The following is a 22,010-nucleotide window of genomic DNA, read 5'->3' as shown; positions in this document are numbered from 1 at the left end:
TTCACATAGCTATTATAATGTTGAAGTCCAGATCCAAATATTGGTATGTATTAATTGCAAACCTCAAGTTTTAGATAAATTGTATCTTAGAGAATGTTATCTTCCCCCCTCTTTTTTTTTTGATAACTAAACAGAGATCAGACAACTAAGCATTCTCATTGAAAGTCATACAACCAGCAGAGATCAGGCTACTGCCTAGGCATAATTAAGCCTACTGGTTATGGGAGGTGGAGACTCAACTGATAATGAAAAGTGCATTTATAGTGACCTTGACTATGTTGCTTACCTGATCTTTCTTTTTTTTTTCCCCCAATGTTCTTTTATTTTAGAGTTTAATTTGGGGCATAAAGGAATCTTTCAAATTTGGATCCATTAAGTCTAAAACACATACCGTGATTTTAAAATCTGTTTCTTAACATTGGAAAGAAACAGACCCTAGGGTAGTTTCTGGTTCACAATTATGTATCAAAGTATTCCAACCCACATAAATGTTTTGCCAGCCCTTATCCCTACGGGCAAGTAGAATGGAAACTAAATAATCCAGTGAGTGTTCTGTTCTATTACTGGCATACTCTGGTGCTGTTGGTTGGCCAATGAGAGGGACTAAATAGGTATAAGGCTGTAGTAAAGCAGTAGCAGTTTAGGATTAGAACTTTCCTTTGGCTACTGCAACCAGCATTATTATTCGATTTCATGTGTAACACAGTGGGACTATTCTAAAGTTTCTGCCCAGTGATTAGGCTGGAAGTGAATGTTTCTCTCTATAGCAGACAGGGAAGTACTCTCAGAATCTGGAAGGCTAGGGAAGGCTGCAAAATGAAGTCTTTGGCTAATCTTATTTTTGCCTTGGGGTAAGAAACAATTTAGGCTGCAAAAGAGTTTCAGATATTTGAATTGTAGGGGAAAAGTTCAAGAGTTAGTGGATTTTTCAGATTTTGGGTAGCCATAGAATCTTCCTGGAAAGTTTTCAGTTCTTTGGGAAGTACTGATTTCCTGGTTTCTATAGATAGTACTCTGAGATGCTGCTGGGTTCCAATAAATGTGTGTTCAAGGATTACCTGAGGTCATGTACGCCAACCACAGATGTAGTCAGTGATCAGGAGGGCCCAAGCAGGAAATGTGAGCAGTGCAATGTGAGGATAAGCTTTGGCAAGCCAACAAATCCTACTTCTGATGACAGACATCACAAATGAAGCCACATAAAGACATGAACATTCTGGATACTACATCTTGAAAACTTTCAAGTGTCATAGAGGGAATCACTACAGAGAATGTGGAGTTTAAAAGTCTACTTGTGCAGTCAGATCACTTGTGTTAGTTATTTAAGACAGTTAAAGTTCTAGTTCTTACATTGTTACATACAGGTAATTTCCGTGGCCTGGTTCTTTGACAGTGAGCCGAAAACACCAAATGCAACGAGGGTACTTTAGAAGGTTTATTACAGCGGGGCAGCAACAGGAAGGAGGTAGTGCGAGAGCAGCAAGGAAGAAGGGAAGATGGAGGCACCTGGGGCTCCTTATGTTCGGGCGGGGTTAGGAGGGATTGAGGGCAGGCCCCAGGGGCTTGGTACCTGCAGGTGATTACCTAAGGATGATTGGTAAGTGGGCAGGGTTGGGGAAGGGGTTTGAAGATGGCGGTGAGATTCTCAGGTGAAATCCTGGGTTGTCTGATTGGTGAACAAGTGGACTGATGCAAATTTTGTGAGCTGTGAAGAGGAAATGGCGCTGGGTCCAGGGTGGCAGGATTTCAGTCTCCATGATGACCTTCAAATCACTCCTCACAACCTGGATTGCAGTGCCCACTGGGATGAGATGTCTAATTTCTGTGCTTTGCTTTCCTCATCATAGCTGGATTTGTAACATGAGTGATCTTGTAGTTATTTATCAAGCTTATGCACTGAAGATTTAGATCTAGACATGATGCTTGTACTTGATGAACACTGAATGTTATATTATAATCATTATTATTCAGTGTATCTCTTTTGGTCAGTAATGGACAGCTTAAAACTCAAATTGTAGCCCACTTACAGTCCATGTCTTCCCCATGCCTGGAGTCAAAGGGTTTTCATGTCAATCATTATGGCACCTTTCCACAGTAACTTGGAAGGTAGGAAATTGGTGTGGTAGAGTAATACAATGAATCTGGCTTAGAGGGGGTCAGCCTTCAGAGCTTTTACAAAGCAGCATAAGTTACTTCCCAGCAAAACAAGTTGCTGCTTCAACATATAATGTGTGTTGCATATGGAAAAGATAGACATGGATGCATATCTCATTTTTGTCCATGCAGGACACTATTGTATACAGATATGTTTGGTGTAATCCTTAGGATAAAGGGCCCTAAATGTCCTGTGTGAGCAGTTTAAGGAAATCAAAATGAGACCCGTAAGTACATATGTTTAACATATGTTAATGAGACCCATATGTACATAAGTACATATGTTAACGTATGTTGAGTGTATTTTGATTGATAACATATCTCTGAGTTCCTGAATTTAAGGTAGATTTTAATTGAATGATACTTTATGCCCATAAATGTTATAAGTTTCAGTAAGTAAATTATCATCCCAGGGCCTTCTTTGAATTTTTGATTGGTGAACCTCTCTCACACACAGTAAGTTGGGACACAGACAAGGGGATTAGGCCTTTTCTAATGGAAAGAGCAGGAGGACAGGATAGAAAGGCTAGGAAAGGACAGTTCTGTAGTGCCATGATAGGCTGTGCAGGTCAGCCATCTGCATGATTGGTTACCTAAGGCCAGCTGCATTCCTGCAACTTTCCTTATCCAAGTGCTTTGTTACACGAATTGCAATTTAAAGAAGCTGCTATTAGATGTTCCGTCAGCCATCTTCAACCTAAGAAAGAGAATGCCTGGATGATTGGCATATTCCGTTCTGACAGAAGAATGGGAGAGGTGGATGGCTGGCTTTACTATTTTCTCTGGCCTCTTTTCTTTTTTAAAATGCTCAACTTGATTAGACCGTGCTGAGATAAAGAGGATTAAACTAGAACCAGATCAATTTCCTCCTAAATTAGATGGCATTTGAAACAAGGCTGTTGGACGTTTGAGGTACAGAAAAACTTCCAGAAGTTGAGAAAAAGTGATTGATTTTGCCCTAGCAGGTGTCAGGGGTGGGTTTGAGTTTTCAGAGATGATGGATATTTGTGGTTGGTGTGACACTTTAATTCTAGAAAACTTGGATTTATATAAAAAAAATTGTTATGTTTTTAAATGCACTTAAAGTTCTTACACACAGCGAAGTCTTTTTACCTTAAGCTGAAAAAACCAGACACACCAAGGTACTTTAGGAGGTTTAATTCCAGCAGGGTAGGAACGGAATGGGGTTGATGGGAGAGCGAAGAGGAAGAGGGGAGGCAACTGGGGGCCATTTATGTCACTCAGCCTGCAAGGTGTCAGGGAATTGGGAGGAACTGAGAGCTGGCCGCAGGGGATTGATACCTGAGATAGTTACAGGTGATTACCTAAGGGTGATTGGTAAGTGGGCGAGGGTTGGGGAAGGGTCCTGCACGAGATTCGGGGGTAGAGATCTCAAGTAAGATGCCAGGTTACATCTGATTGGTGGACGGTTGGACCAGCATGAATTTTGTGAGCTGTGAGGAGGAGGAGATGGTGCCTGGCCCAGGGTGGCAGGGTCTCAATTCTCTATGACGATATTTGAGCCACTCCTCATAAAAATGATGTATGTTCTTGGCAGCCAGTACATCTTGAGGATAATGTACTTCCTTGATGGGTCAGTGTGATTCTTTGATTAAAAGAAGGTTGCACGATTAGTGCTTTTGTTCTTTTTCCCATTTCATCCTTCCACCTTTAAGCTGATGACTTTCCATTTGCATTATGAGTGAGTTAGGTCATGTCACAGGGAGAACCAACCATCTCAACATGATTTTTGTAATTGTGTATATCCACAAAGTCATTCACTTTCAGGAAAAGAGAAAGGAAGAATAAAAGCTTATGTAAATTTTATACACACTTCTGGGTTGATCTTAACCTTAACAATCTGAGACCTTTATTGAACTGAAAGATGGCTTATGAAATTTAAATTTTTGTTTTTGAAATGGAAAATATTTTGAGTCGTTTCATTATTGACTGTGTGTAAATGTCCAAAGACCACTAAGAATCTTAAGGTACAGAAGAAAGAACTAAAATAATGATTTAATGCATGAGTCAATCATAATACATACATTTATCTCAAAAAGGAGCTGATTTAGACATTAGACCCTCAAGGTAACTATATTAGAAAATTTCATTAAAGAACACATCACTTTCCCTGCAATAAAACATATCTAGGTTCTCACATTTTGCTGCTAAATGACCTTCAGTGAAGAATATAACCTCCTTAAGATTCACTTTGTTCATCTAGAAAATGTTGCAGGCAGGTTTCATTGAGGTTGTAGATATATATTTGTAACTATATATTTTGTATATATATGTATAATTATATACACATAACTGAATGATTGCATAGTATATATACTATATATAACTATAGAGCTGTATATATAACTATATACTTGTAAATATATATTTTGCATATATGCATAACTATAGTATATATGCTATATATAGCCATGTATATAACTATACTTATATATTGATATACACATATATTTATATGTAAATATCATATACTATATAGTTATATGTATATAGTTTTATATATACATATAGTCTCTTGGATGATACCTGATCCAGGGTAAAGTCTACAAAATGGTTGTTTTTTTATAATTTAGACTATCTTACTCCATTTCAAGAGGCTATACAACAATCTTACAATGTTGAGGGATAGGCAGGAATGAGTTAGAAATCCATTTCTCATGGCTACAGAGCTGGAGACTGACCCTTTGATGTGGTATGGCCTGTTGGATTCTGTCTCAGGCAACTCACCTTCTCTACCAAGCTGTGAAAGGAGGATGCTGTGGTTGGGATGTATTTCTGTTGTCCACCAAGTCTGTACAGTTAGAAATGGAGCCCCATTTTGAGATATTTGAAGGAGAGGGACCTTACTCCATTGTGATTTTATTTGATGCATAAAATTTTGAGCTCTTCAAAAAGTTCATGGGAATCTCCAAAATAGAAAAGCTATGAAAGGATTGCAAAGCTTTTTCTGCACCAAAAATAAACAGATCTTTTAATTCGGTTTGTCTAGAGACATTTTGAAACTCTTTCCTCAAACACACTCACACCTTTTGTGATCTGTAGGGTTTTTTAAGGCCTGGACACAGGACAGGAGTCCATCTTGCATACATTAAAGGATGGTTTTGATGTTAAGCTATAATATTACTATCATTTTATAGCAAAAGAAATTGAGCCACAGGAGATTCTTTTTTTTTTTATACTTTTTTTTCTTTTATTAATATTTAGCATTATGTGACAGTTTCATAGGCTTTGGGAATCCCCCTACCCCTCCCCCTCCCCTCCCCCCTGGTGGATTCCTCCACCTTGATGCAGTATTACAGTTCAAATTCAATCAAGATTCTTTCCTTGCAAGGAGATTGATTCTTGTTGGGCATGACAAAGCTAGCTGATCCAAGCTGTCTTACAGTGAAGCCCGCTCTTTTGGTCACCATGTAGTATTGTGTGTTTAAATATGAGAGTACTATTATATATATATATATATATATATAAAATATATATATATAATATATATATTATAATATATATTATAATATATATATTATATATTATATATATTATAATATATATTATATATATTATAATATATATTATAATATATATATAATATATACATATATATATATATATGTATATGTATATATATCTTTGGGCTCACACATTTTTTGGACACAGACAATCCAAGGAGGCCGCAGATACAAGTGAAACACATTTTGTGTCCAAGGCATTTCTATAAACCTTTGTGGCCATTCTCTCTTCTTTTGGCATGTCTTTCATATTCTCCATCACTCCTTACTTCAACCCAAGCTGATTTTGCATCTGCTATGTTTCAAGGACTATTCTCAGCTTAGGGGAAATTAGCAGTGAACACATAGGTAAAGTATTTATTATCAGTAGGCTTGTATCATTGAAGAGAAATGGTAAATGAAAACTTACAATATAGATATAAAATAGGCAATAAATTTTTCAACGTTATTATTGTTTACTCAGAGGCACCCTGACTTCAGACAGATGTTTCCTGGAGCACTAATTTATAAAGTCAATCAAACAGGAAACTGGGGGACATGACACAGTTCAACATCACTTGCTTTTAGAAGGTTCTTGTCATTTTCCCCAGACAACAGAGCTTGAGGATGGGTGATCTAGAATACCTGTTGTTGGGGAAATGCAATTCAAGGCAGGCTCTTCCAGCTCACAACACCTCTTCTCAATGAAAGTAGACAAAGTAAACCGTTTATTGTTGAACATGTATTAAATCACAGTGTTCGATCTGCTAAAAGATTGTAAGGATAAATGACATCACATGTATATATATGGCCACACAGGAAGAACAGACAACAAGCATGTTTTCAAGATAAACAGTTAAATAATCTTCAAGTAAGAGAACTTGGCAACACCATTTGTCACACATGGTTCATTTTAAATTCATCTCGTAATTGGGGGTAACCATCTATGTTAACTAATTGACTTTATATCCAGAGGAAAAGCAAGCTCTGCTTATGTGTTATGTGTATCTTAGGGAACCAGCGTTAGTTTCATAACTTGGAACAAGGTGCCCATCAAAATTAGACTCCTGTCTTCTCACAGAAACTTGGAGTCAGGAGTTCTAGGTCCCCAGATGTTTACATTTTGAAGAGGTGGCTCCTGGATTCTTCCAGGCCATAAGGCTAACAAAAGGCTTTTTTAGTTTCTGAAATTATTTGTATATATCTCAAATGAACAGAGAAAGAACTTGCTTGTTTTTGAAAGAAAATGTTCTAAAAAGAGAGGGGAGGGGCTTTCATAGCTTTCAACAGGAAAAAGTAAGCTGCTTATTTTTGGTTTGTACTTATTCTTAAGCCAGTCAAATAGAGGCAGCTGCTTTTGGCAATAAAGACAAAAACCAAACAAAACCCTGTTTTCCTAATTTGGTGGTTTTGGAGAGATGTAGTTTGCTGCAGATATCCTCATGATATCAGTTCAAATCCATCTGAGTAAACCAGACTTTTGTAACCCCAAAGGCTGTCTGTGACAAACCTGCTTTACATTTTTGGCTGCAAGTCCAAAAGCATTATTTAAAGGGTACAATCTACCTTTTTCTGAGTACTCAGACTATAGGCTAATAGGGAAGTGCTTAGACATATTAGAATGAGCCCAGAAGTAGAACTGGAACTGAGCTGTAAAAAGCTAAGTGTCTGCTTCTGTCTCCGGCATCTGATATGGGCAGCACATCCAGTTCCAGATATGCCACTTCTGATCCAGCTCCATGCTTATGCTTTCAAAATCAGTGGAGGATGGCCCAAAGCTTTGAGACCTGCACCTACTTGGGAGACTGGAGGGAAGCTCCTGGCTTTGGATTGGTTCAGCTCCAGTGCCTGCAGCCATTTGAAAGGGAATGAACCAACAGATGGAAGGTCTCTCCTTTTCTCCTCCGTTCTCTCCTTTCCTCTTCCTTCCCTCTCCCTCCCCAGACTCTGTAATTCTGCTTTGCCTTTCAAATGGAAATTAAGAAAAAAATTAAAAAAGAGAAAAGAATGAATCTGGAAATGATAAAGTCAACTATTGAAATCCAAAAATTCCTTGGAGGCCAACCAACCTAATACTCACTTAAAGGCACAATGAAACCTGAACACAGATGGTTTGACCTAGGCAGAGGCTCAGTGAGGACCAAGAGTGAGGGATTTCCAAAGACCTGCACAACTAAATTCTCTACCTCTTGGCATGCATAAATCCTTCCCAGAGGTCATCAAATACAGAGCGTCACCCCCAATCCGTCCCATTTCTACATTCAGTTAGAACCCCATCCCCTACCAATAATGGGTACAGCAAACAGGGTCCTACCTATTTGTCACTGCTTGGAATTCTTTCTCTTATGCAAAGACAAGAATGTGCAACAAATTGAGCTGGGAACATCCCCTCCTCACAATGCAGATATGCCATGTTAAAGCCCTTTATTTAGGGATTAGGATCCACTTTTTTGTGTTAAATGTTTTCTCATGTACTATTCAATATCACAAACACAGTTATAAAATCATTTTGCTGTTGGTGCTTACACAGACAGTACCATCAAAAAGACTGTGCTGTAGAAAAACCATGGATCTTGAGAAAGAATTTCAAACCTGGAAATGCCTGAGGACTATCGTCCATCTGCCACTTTGATCTTACAGGTGGACAAGTAGATGAAGAACAAATAGTGCCTTCTCTCTGTGGGGAAGGGTTAATGACCCTGAAGGATGCTGAAAAAGACATGCTATCCATCCCTAAACATCCATAAATCTGTCTGACTTTCTTTGAAGCACACTTCTTTTAACTTTTCTTCAGCTTTTCATTCCCAGGTGAAACTGAGCATGGCTAAGACCAGGTATTTGTCCAGAAGGATATGTTCTGTAACCCTGTCATTTGTCATGCTACTACTTTGACGAGCCTTACCCAAGCCACCTCTGGCTTTGTATCCACTGCAGGAGGAGACAGACCTGGTTGGTTATTGGAAGAACCATGTGGTAGATTAAACAGCGTTTGGCTATCCAAACTCATGCAAATGTTTAAACCCCAAAGTTGTGTGTCAATGATTAATGGGATCATAGTTGATGGACTTGGGTGGCAGCTTTATCTAATTATGATGGGGTATTTGGGCTGTGGTGGGTTATTAGGCTGGAGCCCCACAATTGAACTGGGATAGGTTTATAAGCAGACAGTGCCCAAAGGGAGGGAGGAAATGTTTTGTGGATCATCCTGTGATCTTTTGTCTATAATCCTCTTGTCACATGAAGTGTCTGTACCAGTGAGGCTGGAAGAGCTCAGGTTGTAAGCCTCCAAATCCATGAGCTCAGTTCAATCTTCAAACCTCCTGAGTTGCTCCTGTCAGGGATTGTAGTTAATTAATGAAAAGCTGACCAGCACAAGCCCATCAGGCTTTGCAGGGTAGGCAGGCATTCGTGTAGCTCCTGATACCTGCGACCAGTAGACAGTGCTTTTTCTCACACTGTCACTCTTTCATAGGATGATCCTCTAGTACGTTCACATTTAGAACAACAAGGGAAACCTAGAAATATCTTCTTTTCTTTTTTTTTTTTAAAGATTTATTATTATTGGAAAGCCGGATATACAGAGAGGAGGAGAGACAGAGAGGAAGATCTTCCATCCGATGTTTCACTCCCCAAGTGAGCCGCAACGGGCTGGTGTGCGCCGATCCGATGCCGGGAACCTGGAACCTCTTCCGGGTCTACCAGTCTTGGGCCGTCCTCGACTGCTTTCCCAGGCCACAAGCAGGGAGCTGGATGGGAAGTGGAGCTGCCGGGATTAGAACCGGCGTCCATATGGGATCCTGGGGCGTTGAAGGCAAGGACTTTAGCTGCTAGGCCACGCCACCGGGCCCAATATCTTCTTTTCTATCCGTACGTGTTTTAGAACAGTATTGACTTCCTTTCCTATTTCCTCAGCTATTGTCTGCTCTAGTAAATAAGCCAGAATTCTTTATTCACATTTCTCTTTCTTGTCAATGTAAGAGGAGAATATAAGCCTTGAGGCCCATCACTCTGAGAAATATTGGAAGAAAGAGAATACAATGTTATTGAAGGAATTAATATGGATGTTATCAGATGTTAGAAACATTGGTGTTGTACTTTGGGCCTGTAGCAAAATGTTTGCCTCCTTCATTCTGAAAATACAGAATATCTTTTGTTGTTGAAATCTTTTATTCTTCCCAGAGAGATGCAAGATCGCTGTCCCCAAGTTACTGTTTTTGTCATATTGTAGTTCATGAGTTGAAACTCTCTGGATGTCTTTCTTTACTACGTGTTTTTGACAATAAAATGAATACATCTCCAGACATTAAAGATAAAGTTTCCCCTTTCATCCATGTATACCTGTTGGAATTTTGGGCCATTTGCTATTTAATGTATCTATTAAACAGGCAGATTTGAACATACTTTCAGGGGACATTGAAAGTACTTCTTTAAAATTCCCTTTTAGCTTAATGAAGCACCTTTTCAACTTTTCTGCAGTATTTGTCATCAGTACGTCTGTTTTTGAGGACACAGCAAAAGGCAGGCACATGTCGGAAATGGTAATCTATATTTGAAGATTAATCTCTAGAATGCACTTTGAAAATAAGTGAGACCCCAACACTAGACTTGAATTCATTTGGGCTTCCTTGTAACTTACAGGACTCCTTCATGTCTTCTTCACTTCACTGTTAAAATCTCTTCCTCCCCAAGGCTCAGAGTTCACTTACACTGATTAGGGTGCTAGGGTCAAAGGCTAGAGGAAGGTGGGTGAAACTGTTATTTCCAGATTCTCTTTTTTTCCCTTCCTGTACCTGGGGCAAGTGGGGAGATGAGGGGAGAAGTCAAACCCAGCCTCCCAACTGCCTCTGTACCCTGAGATGGAGGACAGTCACCCAATGCCATCCCAGGTTCCCCAGTGTGGGGCATGCTCTGAGGGTCCTTGGAGCCAAGTTGTCTTTTGTTTGGATCTATTGTTCTTGCCTCTCAGCCTGGCCCCTGGTGTGCTTTCAGCCTTGCTGCTCTCTGATCTTCTGGAAGGACTGAGAGGGAGAAAGGAAGGCCTTAGTTGACACCAGGTGACCCCGTTTGGGGTGTTGTTTCAGTGTATCTCTGGCAGGTTGATGTGTTGGGAGGTTTTCCCTCAGTGTGGGGCAGAACCTCTAGGAGAATGAGTTAGTGAGAAGTAGTGAGGCCACTGAGGGTGCTGCTCTTGAAATGACTGACATAGTTCCAATGAGACCCTGGGTAATACTTGTGAGATAATTATTATAGAGCAATCCTGCCCCTCCTCATTTTCTCTGGTTTCTTTTCTTGAGTGACCTCCTGCCATAAAGCCCTGTGCCATGATATGAGGTAGCCAAAGATGCCCTCAGAGGAACTGGCAACATGGGGCTTTCTTTCAGTCTTCAAAATGTTAGGCTAAATAAAGCCCTATTATTTGTAAGTTACGAAGTCTAAAGTACTTTGATTTTTTTAAACGATTCTTTCATTCATCTGAGAGGTAGAGAGAGAAAGTCTTCATCAATAGATTTACTTCCCAGTGGCTTGCAGTTGCTGGGGCTGAGCCAGAGCCAATCAGAAACAAGGAATGTTCTCCCATGCAGTTGCTAGGGAACATAGTTACCAGAGCTACCACTCATGCCTTCCTGGGTTTGCATGGCAGGTAACTGGAAACAGGAGCCAGAGCTGGGAATTGAACTCAGGCTCTACGATATAGGACAGAAGTATTTTAATGACTAGGCTTGATGCCTTTTCCAAGACTCCTATTGTCCTGCAGGAAAGGGAGAGAGACAAAGATCCTTCATTAATCACAATAAGCCTTTCTTTCCTAAATATTTCCTCCCACTGATAGTGTTTCCTAAAATCTGCCTCAATGTTAATCATTTAATTTGGGAAAAATATATTTCCTTGTGAAACAAATTTAGAAGCCACTGATTTAGAATTGAATCCATTTCTTAATTGCAGCCAGCTCCAAGCTTTTAACATGTTAATGTGGCTGTGAATCTCTTAGAGGTTGACATAGTATACAACACTTCCCAATCAGGATGAATTTTTTTGTCTGGGATTATGCTTCAGGACCAAGATTTTATGGAGCATGACTTAAAACCCATTTTAAATTTGCTATTTTTTTTCTTTTTGCTTAGTGCTTTTAACTTTCAGCCATTCAGTTATCACCTTTATAATTCTTACCCAAACTGCTTTTTAAAATTAATTTATTTGGAAAGGAAACTACTGTAAATGAAAAATAAGAGTCACTTGCCATAAATGGAAAGTAGCAGTGGAAATAAGTAGAATGAAGTAATATTATTCAAAAAACAGAGAAAATATGAGAAAAGGGCATACTAATACATTTAACTGATATATAAAAATACATGCCTGAGATTGTGAGATGAATGAAGCCACTGTTAATCAAAGCATGATAGAAGCAATTTTCTTGCTTATTTTGGATAATTATAAAGATTCATCACTGACAAAATTAGGGTTTTTTGGGGGGGGATAATAATGGATCTTGAGTTCTCTGTATTCAAACTGACCCAGAGTTTAACACTTTTCTGAGACGGGATTGGATGGTCACAACAGTTTTCTCTTTTTTTGTCAATTTATTCCTTACCATATTAATTTTTCATGTTCATGGAAAATTTCCAAACACAGCCTATGGAAAATTTCCAAACACAGCCCAGAAATGTAGAAAGAATAATGCGAAAAATGTACACACACGTATGTCCCACCACCCAGCCAACATGGCTCTCCAGAAATCAGAACCAATGGGAGATACACATGAAGATGTGTTACAGGAACTTGTTTATGTGATTATGGAGGCTAAGAAGCCCTGTGACATGCTGTCTGCAGGTGCATAGCCAGGATTCCTGGTAGTGCAGTTAGGCTAAGTGTGAGGATGTGAGAATGAGGATCTGATGTTGTAATTCTTACTCTGAAGCCAGATGCCTCAAAACCAGGCGTGGACAGGGTGCAGAGTACATGTCTAAGTACTGAAGTGTGATGGCCTGAGAATCAGGTGCCCCAGGGCAGGAGAAAATGAATGTTCCATCTCAAAAAGAGAGAGTAGCACCTGATTTTTCTTACACAGATGGGATAATGGCTTCTCACTGCTGATGCGGGATGCCACTCACAGACACACCAAGAAATAATGTGCTACTAGCTATCTGAACATATCTTGGCCCAGTCACCTTGATACATGAAATTAGTCATTAACATAACTACTACATGTGTTCTATACTTCATTTCTTCATTGAATTATTTTCATTTAAATGTTTATTAACACATACGTCATCACGGAACTATTTTAAAGTAATGAATGAAGTCAAGGCAATTCATCTCTAAAGTTTTCTGTATGTATCTCCAAAAATTAGTGTTTTCTTGCATAGTCACAATACCACTATCACACCTAACAAAATAGTAGGAATTTTTCGGGCCCAGTGTGGTAGCCTAGTGGTTGAAGTCCTCACCTTGCATGCACCAGGATCCCATATGGAAGCCGGTTCTAGCCCCAGCAACCCCGCTTCCCATCAAGCTCCCTGCTTGTGGAAAAACAGTTGAGGATGGCCCAAAGCCTTGGGTCCCTGCACCTTCATGGGAGACCCAGAAGAGGCTCCTGGTTCCTGGCTCCTGGCTCCTGGCTTCGGATTGGCACAGCTCCAGCCGTTGCAGCTACTTGGGGAGTGAATCACCAAATGGAAGATCTTCCTCTCTGTCTCTGCTCCTCTCTGTATATCTGATTTTCTAATAAAAATAAATAAATCCAAAATAATAGAAGTTTTTCAACATCATTTGTTATCTCATAGAATGAAACTTTAGTCAATCAAACTGTGTTTTTCAATCTCTAGATATGTGGAAGAAGTTTTCTATATACATTTTCCATTGCCATTTATTTGTAGAAGTGCAGATGAAGATTTTATGTAAAGGTTTCCAGTTTCACTCATAATACTGAAAATATTATCAATGAGTTTTCCAGAAGAAATGATTAATAAACCATTTCATCTGTAATCAACTTGACTGTAGTAAAGGAGTGTCTTTTTTTTTTTTTTTAAGATTTTATTATTATTGGAAAGCCGGATATACAGAGAGGAGCAGAGACAGAGAGGAAGATCTTCTGTCCGGTGTTTCACTCCCCAAGTGAGCCGCAATGGGCTGGTGCTGCGCCGATCCGATGCCGGGAACCAGGAACCTCTTCCGGGTCTCCCATGCGGGTGCAGGGTCCCAAAGCTTTGGGCCGTCCTCGACTTTCATCCACTGGTTTATCCTCCAAGTGGCTGCAACTGTCATAACTGAGCCAATCTGAAGCCAGGAGCTTCTTCCAGATCTCCCATATGCGTGTGGGGTCCCAAAGCCTTGGGCCGTCCTCCACTGCTTTCCCAGGCCACAAGCAGGGATCTGGATGGGAAGTGGAGCAGTCAGGACACAAATCAGTGCCTATGTGGGATCCCAGCACATATAAGGTGAGGGTTTAACCTCTGAGCCACTACACCAGGCCCATCATAGTCTTTCATAGGCTCATAATTTTTTCCTTATCACAGTTTATTTCAGAATCATTTTAAATTTATAAAACAAAATTTGTGAGGTAGTGATATAAAGAGTTTTCATATACCTTTCATCCCATTCCCCTAAGAACATCTTATGTTAGTATATTTGTTACAGTTTACAGACCATTCCCAGCTTTCCCTGTTCTGTTTAATCTGAACTTCTTGTGTATCTTACTCCTTCCAATCTCTAGTGATCAGTATTCTGTGTTAAGATTGAGCTTTTTAAAATTTTTACTCCCACGTATAAGGAAGAATATGCAGAATTTGTCTTCCTCTTGCTCACTTCATTCCATATCATATCCTTCAGTTCCATCCATTTTGCTGCAAACAACAGGACTTCATTTTCCATTCTGTGTACATGGTATATTTTCTTTATTCATTCATCTGATGTTGGACACCTTGGTTGATTTCCTATTGTGGCTGCTGTGACCATATTGCTGTAAGCATGGCAAAGCTGTCATCTCTTTGATATCCTATTAGTGTGTTTGCCAGACCATAACGCACCTCCATGTCTAGTTTTTAAGGAAATCTCTCTTCAATTTAATGTCTCTTTTTTAATGTTAAATATTTTTCTTTGTTAGTCTGACTAAAGGTTGGTTCATTTTGTTTATATGCTTTTAAATGAGCTTTTCAGGTTGTTGATCTTTTGTATTTTTTCATTTTCATTTATTTGTTCTGTAGTTCTTATTATTTGTGCCTTGTTCTTATTTTGGGTTTGGTTTCTTCTTCTTCTTTTTTTTTTTTTCCTAGTTCTTGAGGTAGGCCGTTAGCTTTTTTCGTTGAAGTTACTTGTACTTTTCACTGTAAGCACTTACTGGTATAAACTTCCCTCTTAGTACTACTTCTGTTGTATCCCTTGGATTTTCCTGTGTTGCATTTCCATTTCCATTTGTTTTAAGAAAGATTTCCTTTTTAGTTTCTTCAAAGAATCATTGGCAACCAGGAGCAGCTTGTAGAGTTTCCACATATTTGTAAATTTTCTTTTGTTGTTCTTGTTGACTTCTAGTTTTATTGTTTGTGATGTGAAGATCTATGGAATGATTTAAATCTTCTTCAGTTTATGGAACTTGATTTGCGGTCTAATTTTGTGACCGGGTGCAGCTGGCTAATGGCACCCCAAGGCAGTACCAGGTTTCGAGCAATGGAGAAACACAGCTATCTGCTTCTGTACCTGATTGGCCTGTGTGCAAGTTGATTGATTTGTAATAGGTACCACCTGAGTTGACTCAAAATCCCCAGCTGCTTTGGGTTAATGAGAGCTTAAAAATCCCAAGCTCTGGCCCTGTGGTGCAGTGGTTCCTGGGATGTGGCTGGAGCTGCGTTGCCAAGCTTAGTCCATGAAGACTCCTCACATCCTACACTTGTGCCCGTTGGTGCTCTCACCAACATTTTGGAGGCCCTAGCCAGATCTAAGTCCGTCGTGGGAGCTTAGCAGTGGCCGTCCTTTGTTCTGGAATCTGGCTTGGCAATCTGGGGACGTCACCATGAAGAGACCTAATATGGTCCTTCAACCTATCCAGCTTGCTGACTCACGGGCTTCGCACTGAGTTTTCGGAAGAGGAGTCCTCACTGGTCATGGGTGAGTTTATATCCCATCATTTGTTTCTATTTGGAGTACTCATCTTGGACTCTAAGAAGGCTGGGCACAGCATAACTTCTTGAGTTATGGCCCGTCAGCCTTGGGTCCCCAGGTTTTTGGGTTCCTCTCAGTTTTGTGTTGTAGCAGCTGCTAGTGAGAGTGGCAGGCGCTGGTGTCTGGAAATTTGTTGTTCTAAGTATGTTTTGTTCTGTCTCATATGAGCTTCAGTTTTGTCTGAACATGGGGCAAGGTACAGTCTATCAGGTTTTTGGTTTCCTGTCAGGTTTCTGGATTGAGTGTGGCAACCACTTGTCTGTTGTGATGTCTGTCTATATTATTAAAACTATTTGGTGAAATAGGTCCAGTGCTGAGATAACTGGTAATCAGAGCTCTATTCTAACAGTTCCCTAGGGTGTATTTTGCAAATATGAGTTTAAAGAATTTTCTGTTACAGAAAACTAAAGGTAGATGTGCTTAAGAGATGTTGTTCTACAGTAACATTGTTTGGTCACAGTGTTCCTTAAAATTGAATGAGGATTGGCCTTGTAATAGATCTTGGTTTTATGCCACTCCTTGCTAGCTAGTGTTGCTTTAGAAAAATTTCAGAGTATCTCATTGTTTCCTGGGTCAGGAAATGTTAAATGTAGAAATTGGCAGATAAACAAGGAAAATGTTTCTAATTGTGAAAGCAAATACTCCCAGCCTCTTAAATATTTAACAAAATGTTAAATATGCTGAATGTGTTTCTAATGTGTTGCTAAATTGTGCAAATACTGTGTTGAGATTATTTCCAGTTATAAACTCTGATTTCCTAGCTAGGTGCAGGATCAAGGAATTTGGCAGATGGAATGTCTTTGGATTGCTTGTATAATATTTCCAGAAAACTTGAGTGACTATCTGAATTACTTGAAGTCTAAGTTGAAATTGTAGTAAAATGATGCTATCAAGTTCTGAATTGGAAGAGCCAAGTTTTAAAAGATGCTTTGAGTAAAGTCTCTTGGCATATTTGGGAGGTTTGGTTCCTCTGACTTTAAGACGGGCTTCTGGGCATCTCAAAGAAGAAAATGTGAAAGTCAGATTTTTTTCGTCTGGTAAAAAAAAAAATAACTAATTTGGCTATTTGGATTGTATGCAAAGTATTGCCAAGATGTAAAATTAAGCTATATAATTTTTGTGATACAAACGTGCTTAATAAGTTGGGGAAACTTCATGGTTCTGTGTTACTGTCAATCGTGGTTGCTAAAAGGGACAAGTTTTGAAAAATCCCTCAGGTGCTTTCAAACTGCCACGTGGCCCTTTTCCAATTCAATGAGTTGAACTATTTCTGTTGTCAGGATTTTGAGATTGTTTGTTTTAACAGGATGGGGTTAAATATTACAGAGTGTTTGGCTTCAACAGTCCCTCAGGTTACAGTAGAATATCAATTCTCAGTAAGCCCTACGATTTCAAAGGATTGTCACTTTTTAATAGTTGATCTGCAACTGTTCTGAGTGAAGAAAACGGGCCCCAAATGAGCCCTGAAAGAGAGGAACAGGGAATTAACAGTCAAGTAGTTACACCGGTACTAAACAATTGAAACCTGTTTCTTATGAGGCCTGAGGGTTTGACTGTAGTGAGTACACCTGGAGAGCATACTGCAGGTAGCAGTCTGGCTTGGCACGATGCCGTTCTCCAGCATTGCAACTTAATAATCAATGTCTGCCTGGGGTTGGCATTTTGTCTCTGGGAGTTTGTAAGTCTGTGTCGTGTGACTATTTGCATAAAGTACACTGTTGATAAAGTTGTATGTTGTCTTCAGCTTCACGTAGAATATTCATTTCCGCACACCTGTAACCAACATTGTACTGGCTTTCAATCATGTGCAAGTTAACAGAGGCCTTTGCATACGGCTACAGTAGATGTAAGCATTGATAATCTTTGTAGCTTTGGACTAGCTACAGTGTTATTCAGGGGAACTCCTCCTTCCTGAAGTTGTAGTCCTGGTCATATGAACTGGTGCTTAGTTTAGCAACTAAACTTGTTCAGCAGAATGATCTAGATGTCGGCACTAGCTAACCACAATTGATCAACCTTTGAGAGGCTTGGGAAGCAGGCCTAACCCTGTCGTATGGTTAAAGATACCAACTTGATTTGTTTATGTTGACTTTGAGCTTTGTGTCCATTGCCTGCCAGAATTACACAGAATGTTATTCCTAGCAAGGTAATGCTGGCCTAGCACTCTCAGGCGGTAACCCACGTCTGCAGAACAGATGACAAAGTATCAGTTGAGGTTAGCATAAGGCCTATTCCATCTCCCATCACAGTGCACACAGATCACTGTGCATTGTCACTCTAAAGGGCAGATAACTGGCTCAGTTCTGCCTGGTTGAGAGGTACTAATTACGTCACCTTGCTTTCAGATCCCTCTGGGAAGTCTATGTGACGGTCAGCCCAGACTAAAGGCAACCACCATACTGACTCAGTAGCCAAGGAGGTGAAGCTAACACCAGTGGGACCTCCCAAAGTAATGGTTACAGCCTCCCCTGACAGTCCTGTCCGACAGACAAGGTGGTTAAAATCACAGCAGGCTACTCAGGTCCCAATAGGCCTGTCCAAGTGGTGCAGCAGATGTCTCAGCTCTGGCTCGCCCAGCTTGTGGTGGACACTGACATAACCACCACTCTTATACATAGCCTAGAGATGTCATTGGTTAAGAAAACTCTGGACCCAAGCACCTGCTTGGAAAGCACCTTACCCAGTGATTTTGAGCACCTCCACAGCTGTGAAGGTGGCAGGAATCAACCCCTAGATTCACCATTCCCAGTTAAAGAAGGTCACATCTAACGCAGAAGAAAAATGGACTATTCAACACACAGGAGATCCCTTAAAGACTGTTCTGTCAACATCTTTACCCTGTATGAGTGGGAGCTCTGGGATGCAGATATTAGGAATTTAACCACCAGTACTCCATCCAGTGTTCAGGATGTTTTATAATCTGTTCATTGGTCTAAGTCAATGTGGGATGTGGGGATACATGAGGAAATAAGATCAGGTATACATGGGGAGAACTTACTATGATGCTTCTGATTCAACAAAAGTCAGTTAAGCTCTCTGTAGTCCCCCACTCCATTGGGCCTATTGTAAGACTGCCAAACTCCTTCTGGAATATTGCTGGTACACTTGAGTCCTAAACCTCCTTATTTGGAAATCGAGGTACCAATCATGTAGTGTTCCCCTGGATATGAGATTAAGTCACCGATTTGACTCAAGTGTTAGAACACTGTGGAGAATGTCATAGGGTGCAGCTGGTAACAGCACCCTAAGTCAGTACTAGGTTTTGAGTATGGATACTTACCTGCTTCTGTACCTGATTAGCCTAAGTTGTAAGCCAGTTGATACGTAATGCATACCACCTGAGTTGATTCAAAATCCCTGGCTGCTGTGTTGGTAAGAGCTTGAAAACCCCTGGCTTTGATCATGCAGTGCAGTGGTTCCTGGAGTGTAGCAGAGACTGCCATCGCCAAGCTTGGTCAATTGACTCCTTCTCGCACCCTTCACTTGAATCTGGTGTGATTTCTCTTGCTCTCTACATCAATGAATGGTATACTCTAGAAATTGTTCCATGTGCTGCTGATAATGTGTGTTCTGTGGCTTTTCGGTGAAATTCTGCAAATGTCAGGTTCATATGATAGTTACAGCTTAACTTTAATGTCATCTCGACAGAAAATAGATACATGTCTATTGGGGGATTCCAACTGCCTGTCACCAACTATTGTGTAATTGTCTTTATCTTTAGTCTAACATTTGATATATTTAGGTAGTCTTGTGTTAGATATATGTATATTTGTGTCCTAAATCTTCATGCTGAATTGATCCTCTTGTCAACATGATGTCCTTCTGTCTCAAAGTTTACCTGACAAATGTGTATGTGCTCCTGCTGATTTTGGTTTTCATTTACATATTTTTGTCCAACTCTTCACTTTCAGTGTATGCGTATGTTACCTTTGAAGCCTATATGTAGCCACGGCAAGGTGTGGCTTTTTCTGCTTGGCCCTTCTGGGAAAGATGGACTAGGGAACAAGTGGTGATGACCCACATGGGTCTTTGTTTTCACTTATTTGTAAGTTTCTGGTATTTTAAAAGTTCTGATACTTTAAGCCCTAGGACCAGGCATTGAGAGCTGTACTGAAGTATCTCATTTTATTTGATATTCACACCAGTTGTTTGGAGATAGAATCATGTCATTTTGTACATAAAAATTTGAGTTATTAAAAGTCATGCAGATAGAAACTAATCAAAATTGGAACTACGTTTCAGGTCTGCCTAACTCAACTCTAAATTCATTCTCTTTCACTTCCCTTTGGGATATTTGGGGAAAATTTTTCAAATGAAAATTTGATGGTTTACATTTCAGGAGAGTCTGAAGCAAAAAAAAGTTGTTAAATCACCTATGACCATTTGCTGTTGATGAAGTGGCAGGTGAGAACATTGAGTATGACAACCTCATAAGTGGAAGAATAAAATAAAGGAAGGGTCATTGTGACTGGGAAAGTCCACAAATGAGATGTGAGTTACGGAACAGAAATAGCACTCCTATTAATAGAGTGGTAGGAGACAAAAACCCAAGGGAAGGCATCCTGACTATGCTGTGCAGATTCTTAACAGGGAGGGGCTATTTGGAAGACAAACACTTTCATTTTAACCTAGAAATCAGACAGTCATGAAAGACTTTAGCCTTTGCCTGCCTTGCCTGTTTGCTATGGCTATCCCTCATTTCCAACTTGGGAAGTGTTGGGAAAGTGGAACAGAAAAACGGGACGCCAACTATGCAAAGAGGTGCAATCAGAGGAAATGAGGAGCAAACCAACAGCCAAATTGAAACTATTAGAGAAATTCCAAATGGGTGGCCACGTGACTGGGCATAGACAGAGTGACCACTTGGCAGAGGCCCAGATTTCAGCAGGCAGGGTTTTAACAGTTCGAGATCTTGAGGTATTCCTAAAAGTGGAAGAATTCCACAAAAATGCAGGAATGGTTAGGGACTGAACCAGCTTTTTCTGAGCATTTCAATCTTGGTGAGTCTTACTCCCTGAGGGCAAGGAAATACAAAAACTGAGATGAGGGCAATTAGACTGGCATTTTGAACCGTGGTGTAAGGACCCAGGCCAGCAGGAGATCCTGTTATCCCAAGAGCATAAGGCACACATTTGTATGCTTGCTCTCTTCTTGGGTTTAATTCCTCCTGAAAGGGCTCAGAATGAAGTTAGAGGAGGAGTTCAGATAGGACTCTGATTGCTGGAAAGTGTTCTAGAGAACACCATTGGGAAAACAAACTTTTATCTAGAAGCAGAAAAACATATTTGTTTGAATTATTCCACAAAAACTTAATGATTGTGTTTAGGAAGCATATTTCTAATGCGATGCAAAGCAGATGCAGAGTACATTGAGTGGAAGACTTTCTTCCCTTAAAACTAAAGCTTAGGGCTGCAATTCCTAGTCAAGTCTCAGTTCTCCTTATGTCCTTGAACATCTTCTCTAATAAGGACCATGTTTCATCAAATTTAAATGGAGAGATGATGGTACTTAACTCTCAGAGCCTTTGTACACATTAAAGGAGATCCCAAATGTGAAGCACTCACAGCTTGGAAGCCCTTGGCAAGCGTGGACTCTAAACAGGGAATCATGGCTTTTAACTGTAGCTGTAGGCGATGCCTGGCCCCACCACCAGATGTCAGCACATTTAAATCTCAAACTCTTCCTCTGAAATTAATTCAACAAATACTGAGCAACTTGTGAAGATACTTATAGTTGATGCTACAGCACTGAGTTGGTTAATCTTGTTTTTTTTCCTGAGAATTCATGGCCAGTGTCCTGTGGTATTGCTTAATTGTCTTGTCTTGTTTTACATTTTGAACTCATTTCAGTATTTTCAGATACTCAGACATCATAGGTACTCTGCAGTTGACTGTACCACTTCCTTTTCTTATTCTTTCACTGGTCCAACTCTTACCATCCTTGCTGTGGCAGGTGGTTGAGATGGAAACTCCTGGTCTCCCGATGAGGCTAAGTGAATATAAATGCAAATTACGAGAGATCTGCTCTCGAGAGCTGAGTCTGCGTAAACATACTCGTGGGAGAATGATAAGCCTGGGTGAACACTGTTTAATTGTTTTTGCTGAGGCCTACACATAGTTACCTCTTCTATCGGCTACATAAAATTGTTTCCGACTTCATCCACTCAAACTTCCAAAGAGACAGAAATAAAGAGAAAATACA

The sequence above is a fragment of the Ochotona princeps genome, chromosome 13, assembly GCF_030435755.1.
Source record: "Ochotona princeps isolate mOchPri1 chromosome 13, mOchPri1.hap1, whole genome shotgun sequence".
Lineage (NCBI taxonomy): Eukaryota > Metazoa > Chordata > Mammalia > Lagomorpha > Ochotonidae > Ochotona > Ochotona princeps.
Note: the sequence above shows the minus strand (reverse complement) of the source record.